Below are 13,444 nucleotides of genomic sequence, written 5' to 3'. Positions count from 1 at the left end.
TTAGTGCTAATTTATTGCTGTTCAGATGAGATGCCAGGCATGGAGCTGGATGCCGATGAGCTGAGTGTTACAACTGAAATGTTTGGGGTAGAAGAGGGAAAGTGAAGGACAGATCTTTTAACGGGGGGGCTGGTGGGTTATATGGGGTTTGGTGGAGTGGTAGTTCTTGCAGAAATTCTCTTGACTAATGTGGGGCCGCTTGCCTGCTGTAGTGAATTGTGATAAACCATTCTTTCAGTCTATTGTATTTTAGGTGGGGAAGGTGGGGAGCAGCTTACTCTTTACAGAACTAATGGAAAGATTAAGATCTATTCCAAACAGAAATAGCCTTAGGAAAGATCCTTGTTCGGTCTTTGTCCAAGTTAGGGGAAAAACATACCTGAAGTGGTTCCAGAGTTTACTTTATGCCAGGCTGTGCCCCTTGCTCCTGATTTTGGAAAATTACATGTATTCCTCTGTAATCAATATTATTCACAAAGTATTCAGCAGACTTTTAAGTCACAGAATCAAGGAATATGCTGAGTTGGAAGTGACCCGCAAGGATCATCAAGTCCAGCTCCTGGACCTGCACAGAACCACCCCCAAGAGTCACACCATGTACCTGAGAGTAGCATCTAAACAATTCCTGAACTGTCAGGCTTGGTGCTGTGACCACTGCCCTGGGGAGCCTGTTCCAGTGCCCAACCCTCCTCTGGGTGAAGAACTTTTTCTAATACCCAACCTAAAGCTCTCCTGACACAGCTTCAGGCCAAGTCTTGAGCATTTCCAACAATATGCTTTAAAAAAGCTGTTAATGCTTAACTCACCACCTGATGCCTCGGCAGCCTGGGTGGGAAGGCAGAGAGCCCCTGAACCAAAAAGATGTCCTGTGCATGTCTGGTCCCTTGGAAATGACTGAGCTATCTCAAACAACAGGCATTGCTGCTGTTTTGGAAGCTTCAGCACTCGCCTTGGCCCAGCTGTGGTTGGCACTTAGAGAAATGTGTAGCAGAGAAGATCCTGACCCAAAAGGTGGGAAGGTCCTGGTTCGTGGAGCTGCATTGATAAAAGTAGTCTCCTGGCTGCTTTCAAACAGGATTTGGGAACATGGAAATGTGGAGTCTGCTTTCTAGTGTCTAGGTGTTTCAGCAGGTGGTTGAAAACAACCTCCTGCCTTGACATGTTTTTAAAATAACAATAAATAAGCTAGGTAGGGTTGCAGATTTTTCCTTCTTTTGCTTAAAACCAAGTATCAAATAAAAAGCTTGAGAAATGGCTTTTGCTTTGAGAATTTCCTTTAATGACAGACTTATTTAGGATGAAGAGGAGTGTTGTGCAAGTGTGGTCAAACAGTAGCAGAGAAACCGGAGCTTGAGTTTGTGAATTAGATGTGGACATTGTCAAGTGCCCTTGATCATAATTACCACTGTCCTGAATTCTCAAGAGAGACTGACTGCTGGATCCAATGTTATCTTTCCTGAGATATATCGGTTATATCAGAGAAATTACACTCTTTTTATGAATCCTTATTACACATTTATGACAATTATGTCTAATTATTGTTATAGTCTAAAGGAAAAATTGGTGGTTTTTTGGACTCTCTTTCCTTGATGTAGGAGGGAATCAAAACAGTGGTACCTGTGGCCACACAGGGTGCCTGGCCAGTCTGGTTGGTGTGTAGGCACAAGCCAAATTTGAATCCTGGAGAAGGTAAGGCTGGAAGGGACCTCCAGAGGTCATGCAGTCCAGCTGCCTGTTCAGAGCTGGTTTCCAAGGGCCATGTCCCATCAGGTTTTGAGTATCTCTAAGGATGGAGACTCCATCACCTCTCTGCAACCTCTCTGGGTGGATCTCTGCACCACCTATGCCAGTGTTTGATCAGTCTCAGGAATAAAGGAGGTTTTTTCTTATGCTTCCCTTGTGACAGATGGGGATAATCTTTTTTACAGATGTGAATTTATGCATTGTCTGCAAATATACACAGAGGGAATGGCAACTGCCTGCACTAACAGTAAATAATGGAGATACTGCTGTGACTTCACTGGGTGGAATCTTCTCTTACGTGAGGCTGGGCAGAAAGCTGGTTAGGAAAATGTCTGACCATGAAATCATGGTCTGAAAAGGATTAATATAGAAGTTTTATTGCCAACTCTTTTGGTGAAATGTCATTTAAAGGGTGAACACATCTGCGTAGTGGTGTGGAGAGATGAATAGTCTTGCGGTTGTTTCATTGACCTGAGGCTTGAGAAATCTGTGTTCAGTTAATGCCTAGTCTATCAATAATACATCACTTGGCTCTTGTGCCACTGTAACATAAAACCTCCTTGATAGTGACTGGGCAGACAACAAGTTCTCCAGAGCAGAGTCTCCTTGTGCAAGGACCTGATACAGTGTTTTGTAGCAATAAGGCTTTTAAATACTGAATGCAGACAATGACAGACCATACCACGCAGTTTCTCAGGCTAAGGATTCTTAATTTCTCGCTGCTTATATATTGAAAAGTGTTTCTGGTATTTTCTTGAATTATTTCTCAGTGCAGACTGATGTGATCAGGAGGATGTTTGTAATGTGTTTCTAATTCCCCGTACTCTGTGCTCACTTCTATTTTTGTGTATTATTGGATATAGATCTTTCTCAGTAGTTAAATATCCTTCACAGGTAAAAATTCTTTGGGGGCTCATTAGCATGTACAATTTTTCCCTTGCCAAACCTTCTGTGGTTTGCAAACATCATTTTCTCTCATCTAACTGGCGTAAAGGATTTCTGCTGTGCTAGAGGTGGATCTAATGCAGATTTGCCTCTTTCCGTCTAGTATTTCTCTCTATGTATATTGGCAGAGCAGCCCCTTCATGAATGGCCTGATTTATGTCTCAGGGAATGCTGCAGCCAGCACTTAGAGATGTCAGGTCTCTCGTGTGTGCTGGGAGTGACTGCGAATTCTCCCTCCCCCTCCTTTTGTCTTAGCTCCAGCCCAAGTTCCTTTCTAGTGTTTTCTAACTGCATTTTCAGGTCCTAGATTAAGCAAGATTTTCAGACTCTGTCCTAAGGAGAGCTTCTGCAAGGAGCTGAAGGGCAACTGGGAGATGAGCAACAACAACAAAAAAATAATTAAAAAAAAAAAAGTCTTAAGAATCTTACTAAATTAGGATCAGAATTAACAACATGTTATGCAGAAAACCTGAGGATCTCTGCAGCCTATTCTAGACTTGTAAATATAACAGGGCTTTTTTCCACAAATCTAATCCCACAGTGGTGAGAAAACCAGCAGGTTTTTCTTCTCCATCCTTCCCGTCTCCCAGCCTTTGCCTTTTCTCTCTCCCTTACTTAATATGCAGGACCAAGTAGGAAGGATTTATGGAGTTCCTCTTGCACTTCAATTTCTCAGAACCTTGCTTTGCACTGGTGGAAGTGGAGTTGAAATATGGAGACTGTCTTTCCAATGAGCATCTCCTCACTGGATGGTTTTCAGTGCTTGGTTTATGTAAACTCCAGTCACTATCAGCCTTCATCAAGCTACACCCTCATCTTCCTCTGTCACAACTACACCAGCTCCATTGTATACTCTGTTCAGTCTCTCCTCCTAAGAACAGGATGTTTTTTCTTTCCCTTTGAATTCTGTGTGCTCTTATCACAGGAAACTGTGTATGCTCTTCTATAAGCCACAACATTCCAGTGGAAAATATGTTCTTAGGATGAGTCTTCAAAATCAAGAGTGACATTGAGAGGAAGGCATGCACATCCCTATTTTTAGACTAACCTTCTGTAACCAGTTACCCATCAAATTCTGTGATTAAACTAAAGCTGTGGTCCCTTAGTGACTCAGTATGATTTAATTTGAGGTTTACCCAAACCACTCAGGATCTCTTTCCACAGAAAATCCTTTGTACTCTGAAAATGACAACCTTTTGGGTATCTAGGTTTTGGACTTGCAAATTCAAGAATTGCCCGATGTCTACCCAAAAGACCTCTTCAGATAAATGACAGGGGAGGAAGCATTAACAGAAAAACCTTATTTGTACCTCTTTTGTACCTTAATGCTCAAGAGAAATCTGACATGGATCACCTAGCCAGGCTCATGGAGCATCTGTAGCAGTGAATGCAAATAGATGGGGAGAGCCGGTGGTAGCATTTTGGTTGTGCATTCCTTCCTGTAATTTGCCCCTGAGTAAATGGGAGACTATAATATCTATTTGTTTTAATTTTATGAAGATAAAATTACCCTCAGTCAAGATAAATATACTAGAAATATAGAAATCTAGATGTTGTAATATAGGTACCACCGGGCCTGATACTCTTCCTGAAGCTGGAACTTGGGCGCTTGAGAAAGCGGGGAAAGGCTTCCAAACTTCTCGACTTTTAACTAAGCGATGCCACGGCGGCCGATGAAGCGGATACGCCCCTTGCGTTTTGCAGAAGAGCAGGCGGAGAACAATTTGCTCTGTCAGAGCACTAGGGCCAGCGTCCCGCCGGGCTTCCCACCCCAGGAACGACCCTCGCGCTGCACCGCAGGCAATTCCCAAGCCCCGCCCGGCGGGCAATTCCCAGTGTTCCCGCTGGATGGCGCCCGCCCCCCGCCGGGAGCGGCCCGGGACGGGCTCCAAGCGCGTCGCTGCTCGGGTCCCATCCTATTCCCGATTCCCTCGCCCTGTCTTTGTGTCCGGGTTCTTGTCCTGCACTCACGGGCTCTGTTGCATAGAATCATAGAATGGTTTGGGTTGGAAGGGATCTTTAAAGATCATCCTGTTCCAACCCCCCCCCGCCATGGGCAGGGGCACTTTCCACCAAACCAGGTTGCTCAGAGCCACATCCAACCTGGCCTTGAACACTTCCAGGGACAGGGCACCAACAGCTTCTCTGGTACAGGGCAGCCTGTTCCATTGCCTCATCACCCTCCTGGTATCACAGAATCATTTATATTGGAAAAGACCTCCAAGATCATCAAGTCCAACCTTTGACTGGTCACCCCCTTGTCAACCAGACCATAGCACTAAGTGCTAATAAACTTCTTCCTTATGTCTAATCTAAATCTAGTCAATTTTAGTTTAAAACCATTAGCTCTTCTCCTGTTGCTACAGGCCCTGCTGAAAAGTCTGTCCCCATGTTTCTTACAAGCTCCCTTAAGTTGCTAGAAGTGCTGCTGTCAGGACTCCCCAGAGCCTTCTCTTTTCCAGGCTGAACCACCCCAGCTCTCTCAGCTTGTCTCCATAGCAGAGGTGTTGCAGCCCTCTGAGTATCTTTATGTCCCCCTCTGGACCCACTCCAACATGTCTGTATCTTTTCTGTGCTGGGAACCCCAGAGCTGGATACACTACTCCAGGTGGGGTCTCATGAGATCAGAGTAGAAGGGCAGAACCATCTCTCTTGCTCTGCTGGCCCCGCTGCTTTTGATGCAGCCCAGGATATGTTTGGCTTTCTGGGCTGCAAATGCACATTGCTGGGTCATGTCCAGCTTTTTGTCCACCATTTCCCAGCTTCTTGTTTCTAAAATCTTTGATTCCTCCCACTGAGGATGCTGTTTACTCAAGGGGATGTGTGGCTGTTTCAGTGCCCCATTCTCCCTCTTCCCATGTTTCATCTCTCTGTCTGTCAGCAAGATAACTCTTTCACATGAACCAGAACAAATCTTTGTTGTCTGGTCAAATTACTTGGTATAATCAGACGCTGGACTTCCCAAAATGAATCCCTCTTTCAAACACAGCATCATTTCTAAGAAGTTCTCCAATCTAGGTTTAAAATTTGACAGTGAAATAGAATCCACCACAAACTTTGGGTGAGCTCTTGTACTCATGTATTGCTATTGCTATCACTCTGTGGTTTGTGGAGGTTTTCTTGTGGAGGAAGGGAGAGGGGGAAAAGTCTTTAAAAATAGAAAAAATAAATTAACTCCCCACCCTTGGAAAATCAAATAACAAAAAGCCAAAGTGTCTCTAATAAATTTATCTAATGCCAGCTTCTGTTCATTTGGCTTCAGTTGGCTCAGTGGAAAAGCCCCTAACAATGTTTTCTTTGTGGGGCTGCTATGGGCTGCATTACCGTGGGTGACTCCAGAGCTGCTCAGCTCTTCTGAAAGTTTCCTGACTCTCTCATCAGTGACCTGTGTCCTGCTCTCCCCAGAGCCCTTCCCTCTGTGCAGGTGGTGCATAAGATTTGCTTATTAACTCTTCAGTATTGACGCTGTGAGCAAGGTGTTCAGCCGTGCCTGGTGAGGTTTTGTCTGCTTTGATTGCAGGGCATTCCGTGTGACTCCACATCTAGAGGTGACATCCAAACCCCCCTCCTTCTGTAATGGATTAAAGTACTAATCTGGGTTTGTATCTCCCCACAGAGCCCAGCACTTTCCCATTGCTGTAAAAGCAGAGGTTCCAGTGCACTCTCCTCTGCAAAGGTAGATTCAGCTCTTGTCTCGGGGGCTTAGCAAGTGTGTTACTCAGTGCTATAAACACTCAGTGAACAAAAACTGAAAGTCCACTCTCATTTCTTTGCGATGAGGCATTTTGAGGATCAAATGCTAAAGTCAGTTTAAAATAGGTTACACAGATGTGATTCAGTGGTTTGGATGTGATACTTCAAATTACTCATGTCTGTTATAAAAAAATGTAGCTTGGTGAAAAGGTATGAATTAGAGAATTAGAATAATTCAGGCTGCATGGGACCCCTGGGGTCACCTGACCTGCTTAGAGCAGGGCCAAATTTAGATCAGGTTTCTCCTGGCCTTGTCCAGTCATGCTTGTCTCTAGGGATGGTGATTACACAAATTCCTGAGCCCTGGGTCTGACCACCTCCAGGGTGATAACTTTTTCCTAAAATCTGATGGGTGTGTCCTATGTCACAGCTAGTGTTTACTGCCTCTTGTCCTATTGCTGTGCGACCCCAAGAAGAGTTTGGCTCCATCTTCTCCACACCTTCTCAGTAGGTAGTGGCAGATTGCAATAAGGTCCCCCCGAAGCCTTCCCCTCTCCAGGCCAGCAGGCACAGCTGGCTCAGCCTCTCTTCATAGGCTTTGTGGTCCAGCCCCTGGCCATCCTGGTTGCCTCTGCTGGACCCCCCACAGTGGACAGTTCACATCTGTCTCGTGCTGAGGAGCCCAGAACTGGTTCCAGCACTCAAGGTGTGTCTCACCAGTGCTGAGCAGGGGGAAAGGATCAGTTCCCTTGGCTTGCAGGGAACGTCCTTCCTAATGCAGCTGTTGGCCTTCCTTGCTGCAAGGGCTCATTGCTAGATCATGGTCAACTTCTCCACCAGGACCTTTTCTGCAAAGATGCTGTCCAACTTCTCGAAGACCATCATGTACTGGTGCATGGGGTTATTCCTCCCAGGTGAAGAGCTCTGCATCTGCCTTTGTAGCACTTCATGGTGTTCCCATTAGCTGGTTTCTCCCCTGCGCTCAGCTCTCACTCCCCTCCCACACAAGGGCTGCTATGATCACTGAGCTGAACACTCCACTGAACAAGAAGGGTTGAAAGGAAACAAGGAGGTCACACAGTTAATGCACAGTATGGGATAGCTGAGTCTCACTCGCCAAATCCAAGGGGTTATTCAGGGTAAAACCAATTTAATGACAGGCATGACAATTTACAAAATTATTATTAAGTGGACAAACTACCATGTGGTGTTGCAGAAGGTCTGAAGAAAATATTAATAAACAGTTAGTTCAAACGTGAAAGTGCTAAACTCATTGACTATGATGTGCTCTAAAAATAGAGACTTGAGCCTCTGCATCAAAAAAATAATGCTTCCCTTAGGAAGACTTAACCAGGTCCAAACAGAAAGCTTTCTGGATGAAGTCCAACAACTATTTCTTCAAAAATCCTGTAACTAACTTTCATTTCATTACTTTCTGGGGGGAAGTTTGTTTTCCCCTCCCCCCACCCTATTTCTGCTTAGCAGTGATGTGTGTTCAGAAATGTTATAAGTTGAAAAGTTCATGTGATTTTTGTACATACTGATCCCACAAGATAAAAATGACCTGTTCATTATTTACGCTACACGGAGTAAAACTTTAAACAAAGAGTTGTTCTTCAATTCACCTTCCAATTGTGTGTTTTCTGTCCTACATGTTTTCTAGATGTGAACTATAGCAATGTGGGTTTTTCAGTTAATTCAACAGAGCTGATAACTGCAGTTTAGAAGCTGCTATGCAGAAGAGCTGGAACTTGCCAGACCTTTGTCCAAAGTCAGTGGGTTAGGGGTTTTTTTTTCAAGCTATAAATATCTACACTGTTTGCCCCAGGTCTCCCTGCCCTACAACAGAGATTTAAATACTGCCTTTATAGTTCAGAGCTGCAGTTTGTCAAAAAGGTCTCCACAGCCACAGGAACTGTTGGGTTGTTTATTTCCCAGCAGTTGCTAAAGGTTAAAAAAAAATTATTAAACCCCGGAACTGTCTAAATCCAAGCAGAGCCTGAATCCAGGTGAGGATTCCTTTGGGATAAGCATCACCAAGGCAATCAGGTGACTGCAGATCACAGTGAAAGCAGTGGATTAAAAAGTATTTTCAGACTGTAACGAAACAGAATATAAAATATAATGATATCAACACAATAGACAGTGTGATATCTTCCATATTGAGTTCCACACTCGCTGGCTCCCAGCCCCGGAAGATTCGGTTTACGCAATGACTTCGCCTATAGTTGCTGTCAAGCTACCAAGTCTTTACATCATGCTGTAACCTCCTGAGTATCTACTGTGAGCTGAAAAGTGGTTAGCTGGAAATTAACTATTGAAGAAAACCCCCAGGCAGTGGTAGAGTCTCTCTGCCTCGCTGTCTTCCACCTCAGGTCTAGTTGTCGTTCCTTGTGTAGGATGCACAGCTCCCTGGAGAGGAAATATCACTTTTCAGGGGTTAACCACAAACCTGCCAGCAGCAAGACAGATTTTAGTGAAGACGTGAGCAAGAAGGTGTGATCCAGTGAACAAATTCCTAAAGAGGAGGCAGCAGCTGGTGCGGCTGCAGCGCGATGGAGAAACATCTGGAAGCTATGGGAGACTCTAATCCAAGTGGGACAGCATGACGCCGTTTGTCTGCCTCCTAAGAGCTCTCTGGGCCAGCTTCCTAGGAAGGCTGTATGTGAGATAAGGGAGGTGGCCACACTGGGTGTCGATGAGGTCTGAAGTGCAGTGCGTTGAAGCCAGGTTTGGGCACTGCACTCCTCCCCTCATACCAATGAGCTGGAGCAGGTCCAGATTAATGAGAACCATGAGAGGCCGTTTGCTGTGAGGAATAGTTTATGGCATTGCATGGCTTTAATCCAGAAAATACGGGGCTGAAGGCAAGGGAACACCCAAGTTTGGAAGCATTTGCTGCACGGGCTCCATTCTCCTCAACAGCTGCTGCGACGAGACAGGAGCAACTGAATTTTCAGTGAAAGTACCAGAACAGTGGGGTTTCCGCAAACTCTCACTGGTGCAACTTGAGGCATTGCATTTCTGGTGTTGGCTGGAGGTTGCTAGGCCTGCAGCTAACAGCTGTGACAGCTGCTGCAGCTCAGCAGTTGATGTGTTAATTTAAACCAACGCCACTCGTGCTCTAAGTTATTGTGCCAGACGACATCATAGAAAAATTTGGGACGAGACCACGGGACCTCTCTCTTCTGATGCCCTGCACAAAGCAGGTCCCAGCAAGACCAGGTCGCTCAGGGCTTCATCCAGCTGAATTCAAGGACATAGTCTCCGGATGGAGACTCCACTACCCCTCTGGACAACCTATTTGTGACATATAACCACCTTTATATTCAGTTATAATTTCCCATGTTGCAACTTTTGTTCGTTGGCTCTCTGATATCATGGGGCAGTCAACACTGTTAATTCCTACTTAATACACCCCTCAACTAATAACTTGTTTCTTCATAACCACCTACTGGACTCTGATTTGGTTATGTTGCAGAAGTGGAGGACATGCACCACTCCTGCTTTGGCCGGGTTTGACGTTGTAACAGGACCCCTGCGCCGGCTGAGCTGCAGAGAAGCTGCTCTTCCTTCACATTGAAACCTCCCTCGCACAGCCCTGCTCGGCAGCCCTGGGGGCAGCTGCCTTTTAGCAGGGCAATGGGCTCATCCCTGTCCGTAGCTGGTTTGGAGTGGCTGAAAGCACTTATTGATCCTTGGGGATGAAAAGCTCTGTAAAGACTGGAGTTGTTTATTATGATGATTACCGAAATAAAACTTTAAAATACCTTAATGTAAGGAGTTCATTGGAAGTTTTACAATTTGGGGTGTTTTATGAGGGGAGAAGCCATTTCCAAGAACCACATTAGAGTAAATCCCCCTCAGGACGGTGCAAAAGGAGTGTTACAGTGTATTACAAAATTTGCATGGCTATAGCCTTCTAAGCTTTTAAGATCCCCTGGTATCAGGGGGAAAGGGGAAAGGAGAGTCAGGCAGCCAGAAGAGGAATCTGTTTCTATTGGGAAACCATTAGAAAGATGCAATGTGATGGCTGGGACCCAGACAGAATTTAAATCTCATCCCTTTTCTATAAATAATGCATAAGCATCATTGTATTTTTTTAAGGCAAGGCCAGAGGAAAATAATTTCTCTTGATTGAACTGGGATGTAACATTTTGGACTGGAATTCAGAGGTACCACGTTCAGGGGTCCTGGGCAGTGTGTCCCAGCTTCTGGGTGCTCTCCACTCCCATTTGAATATCTTGGGAACAAAGGCATGAGAATCCTGCACCAAAAACAGATCAGAGGCTGCAGCCTGTTGCTTTGAGGGTTGTTCCATATGTCCTACAATACCCACCATGAAAATGGGATGCTTACTGTGAATAATTTTTCATTTCTGGACCCTGAGTGGAGTATTTGCCACCTAGATCCAGAGTCACAGGGTTGCCCTGTGCACTGTCCCATAGGTGATAGGACAATGGAGTACAGCATCCATGGGCTTTGTTTTTGAAGTTTTGTGAACCTGGCTCCAAGGAGGTATGAAATTCTGGATTTAGTGATAAAATCATGCTAACAGAAGTCCTTGTGCTTTATGCCACATCAGCTTAACCCACATATCCTTGTGGCTCAGAGCACAAGGTCTGGCTTTGCCCTTGTTCCCTTTCAAAGTCCATTCAGATTGTCTTTGTATGAGTTTGTGCCAGGCATAGGAATTTGCCTTTGGCTTGACAATGCTCAGCTCTGCACCGCTGCAAACAAGGAGAAACTGCTGTGAAGTTTTGTCCTGTTACAGTCTCCCAGGAGATAGAAAATATCACAGCCCATTTCTGCTAAACACTGAAATCAGAGACGTGTTCCTTGTTCAGTGTTTATGATGTGAACAGACAAGGTATGAGCAAGGATTTGAGTCCAAAATACGGAGGGTAAAGAAACTTGGCAAGTCAAAAGACATGCAAAGGGGCAAATGACGTGTCCCACGCCCCTGTCAAGTGTCCCATCTCATCAGAGGCACTTCCCTGCTCATCTCCTACCTCACTGCTTCTGAATTGTTCTATGTGCAGTACATTTCTATGGGAACCAATTTATTTACACAACCTGACCTCCCTGAGTCTGAACTAGAGAAGAACACTGATGGAAGAGAAATGAAGTGGTTACTAATTAGCAAATAGTTCATTAATAGAAGACATCTGCTTCATATTAGTCAGGAAGAGATTAAGAAGGCTGAATCTCATGTCCCCAGTGATTGGCTGGTTATGGAGTCTGCATTAAACTGAAAGTCAGGCTCTTTTTAAGGTTGCTTTTTTCCACCCCGGAGATGTCCTTGTGTTGAGGGGTTAGTGTTGTGAATACCAGTGATGAGACAGGGCATCGTGCAGCACAGGGAACTCTGCTGTGAAGGATCCCCATTCTGCTGTGTGAGGGGTGATCCACCCTGCCCTGCATGCCAGCTCTGTCTCATCCAAATTTCCAAGCTTGACATGGGCAGAAATGGATAGGAGTCTTCTGGATTTGAAAGGAGGAACTAGAATCACTCCTGTAGTGAATTCCATCAGGCTCAAGGCCGGTCTTTGAAGTGGCCATGGGAGCAGTCCCCTGTACCAGCTATCCAAAACCGCTCCCAGGACGTGCAGCTCACTCCAGGGAGGTGAAGGAGCTGAGACTTTATTTGTTTTTGTGAGCTTTGGATGCAAAATCCAAATTAGTGGAAGAACACCAACAGCTGAATGACCAAACAATTTTTAAAGCCTTTTGAACAACTGACTTCCTCAGCCACCTGGGTGCTTTGGGAAATGCTCATCACTGCAATGGGTGAATATCTGTGAAGTTCCTGTAGTTTTATTTTCTGCTGGAGAATTTGGAAACTCTGTGTGTGAAGAAGCAGGGATGTCAAACAAAGCAATTATCAACAGTGCTTGGGAAAATGCGAGCTAACTTCCCCTGTCCATAATTCTTTAAAAATGTCCCCTTACCCTAGATTTTCCCAAGCTCTTCTCAATTTTCTGTCCAGATTTCTTGCCCTTCCAAAGTTAAAACACTTTCAATATATTGAGATTCAGTGGTAAAAGAATTACCCAACTAAACCTTGAAGCAATTAAAAACTTTTAATATAGAAAGCCTTTTTTCCTTGAAAACATGCAACTGGCCATAATCAAATCCTCTCATATCAATGCAGCAAAATTGCCCCAGATTTCAAGAGCAGTGGGATGGGTTAGTAGATTTTGGCATTGACAAGGGCAGCAGTCTCCTGACTGCTTCAGCTGCACAACTCCTTCCTGCTGTCACCACATAGATTTCTGGCTATGGATCAAGAGTTTGAATTTTGGGGCTTGTTTACCAGGCAGAATTGTCCAGAATGTTCTATTTTGCAAGAGCTGCTCTGGACCTGCTGCTCCTCTGAACTCTACTAAGGCAGTGTACTCCAGTGCAATTATTTCCCTCTGGAAGAGAGTAGTAATTATTCCACCCTAAAATGACTGTTACTACAGAAGACAGTCTGAGCAGGGAGCTGTTCCAGAATGGTGACTGTGGAATGGGTTATTCTGCAATAGCTTTTCTGGTCAAGTTTCTCATGTCATCAAGGTGTGAATCTGTGCTGAAACACGGATGTGTGAATCTGTGAAGCAGCCTCTGGCTCTGCTGACAGCTGTGTGGCTGCAAGGATATTAACACCTCTGCCTCCTGGATTTTTCCCCTCTGTTACATGTGTGCTCTTCTATCCCTGCACAGGTACACGACCCTTTTCCCCCTTCCTTCCCATGGAAAATTTGACTTGTTTTATCAATGTTTCTTAACTCCCTTGAACTTTGCCCAGTTGGATGCAACCCCCTTTTATTTTAACTGCATCTGGAAGTTTTTGTCAGTGCTTCTTAGATTCCCCTTCTCTTTTCCCCGGATGGCCGATGAGGTTGAGCTGCAGCAGGAGCTCTCAGCCCCACTGTGGTGCAGTCAGTCAGTACCCCGTGTTTGCAGTCATCTCAGTCAGCTTTCAGTCGGCATGACAGTGTTTTCCTGCCCGAGCCAACCTGAGTTAATACGGAGCATAAGATTTCAGGAGACAGCATAGAGTCCTTCAGTGAAACCC

This window comes from Lepidothrix coronata, unplaced genomic scaffold, assembly GCF_001604755.1.
Source record: "Lepidothrix coronata isolate B3197 unplaced genomic scaffold, Lepidothrix_coronata-1.0 Scaffold85, whole genome shotgun sequence".
Lineage (NCBI taxonomy): Eukaryota > Metazoa > Chordata > Aves > Passeriformes > Pipridae > Lepidothrix > Lepidothrix coronata.
The sequence above is the reverse complement of the archived record's forward strand: the minus strand, read 5'-3'. Positions refer to the sequence as shown.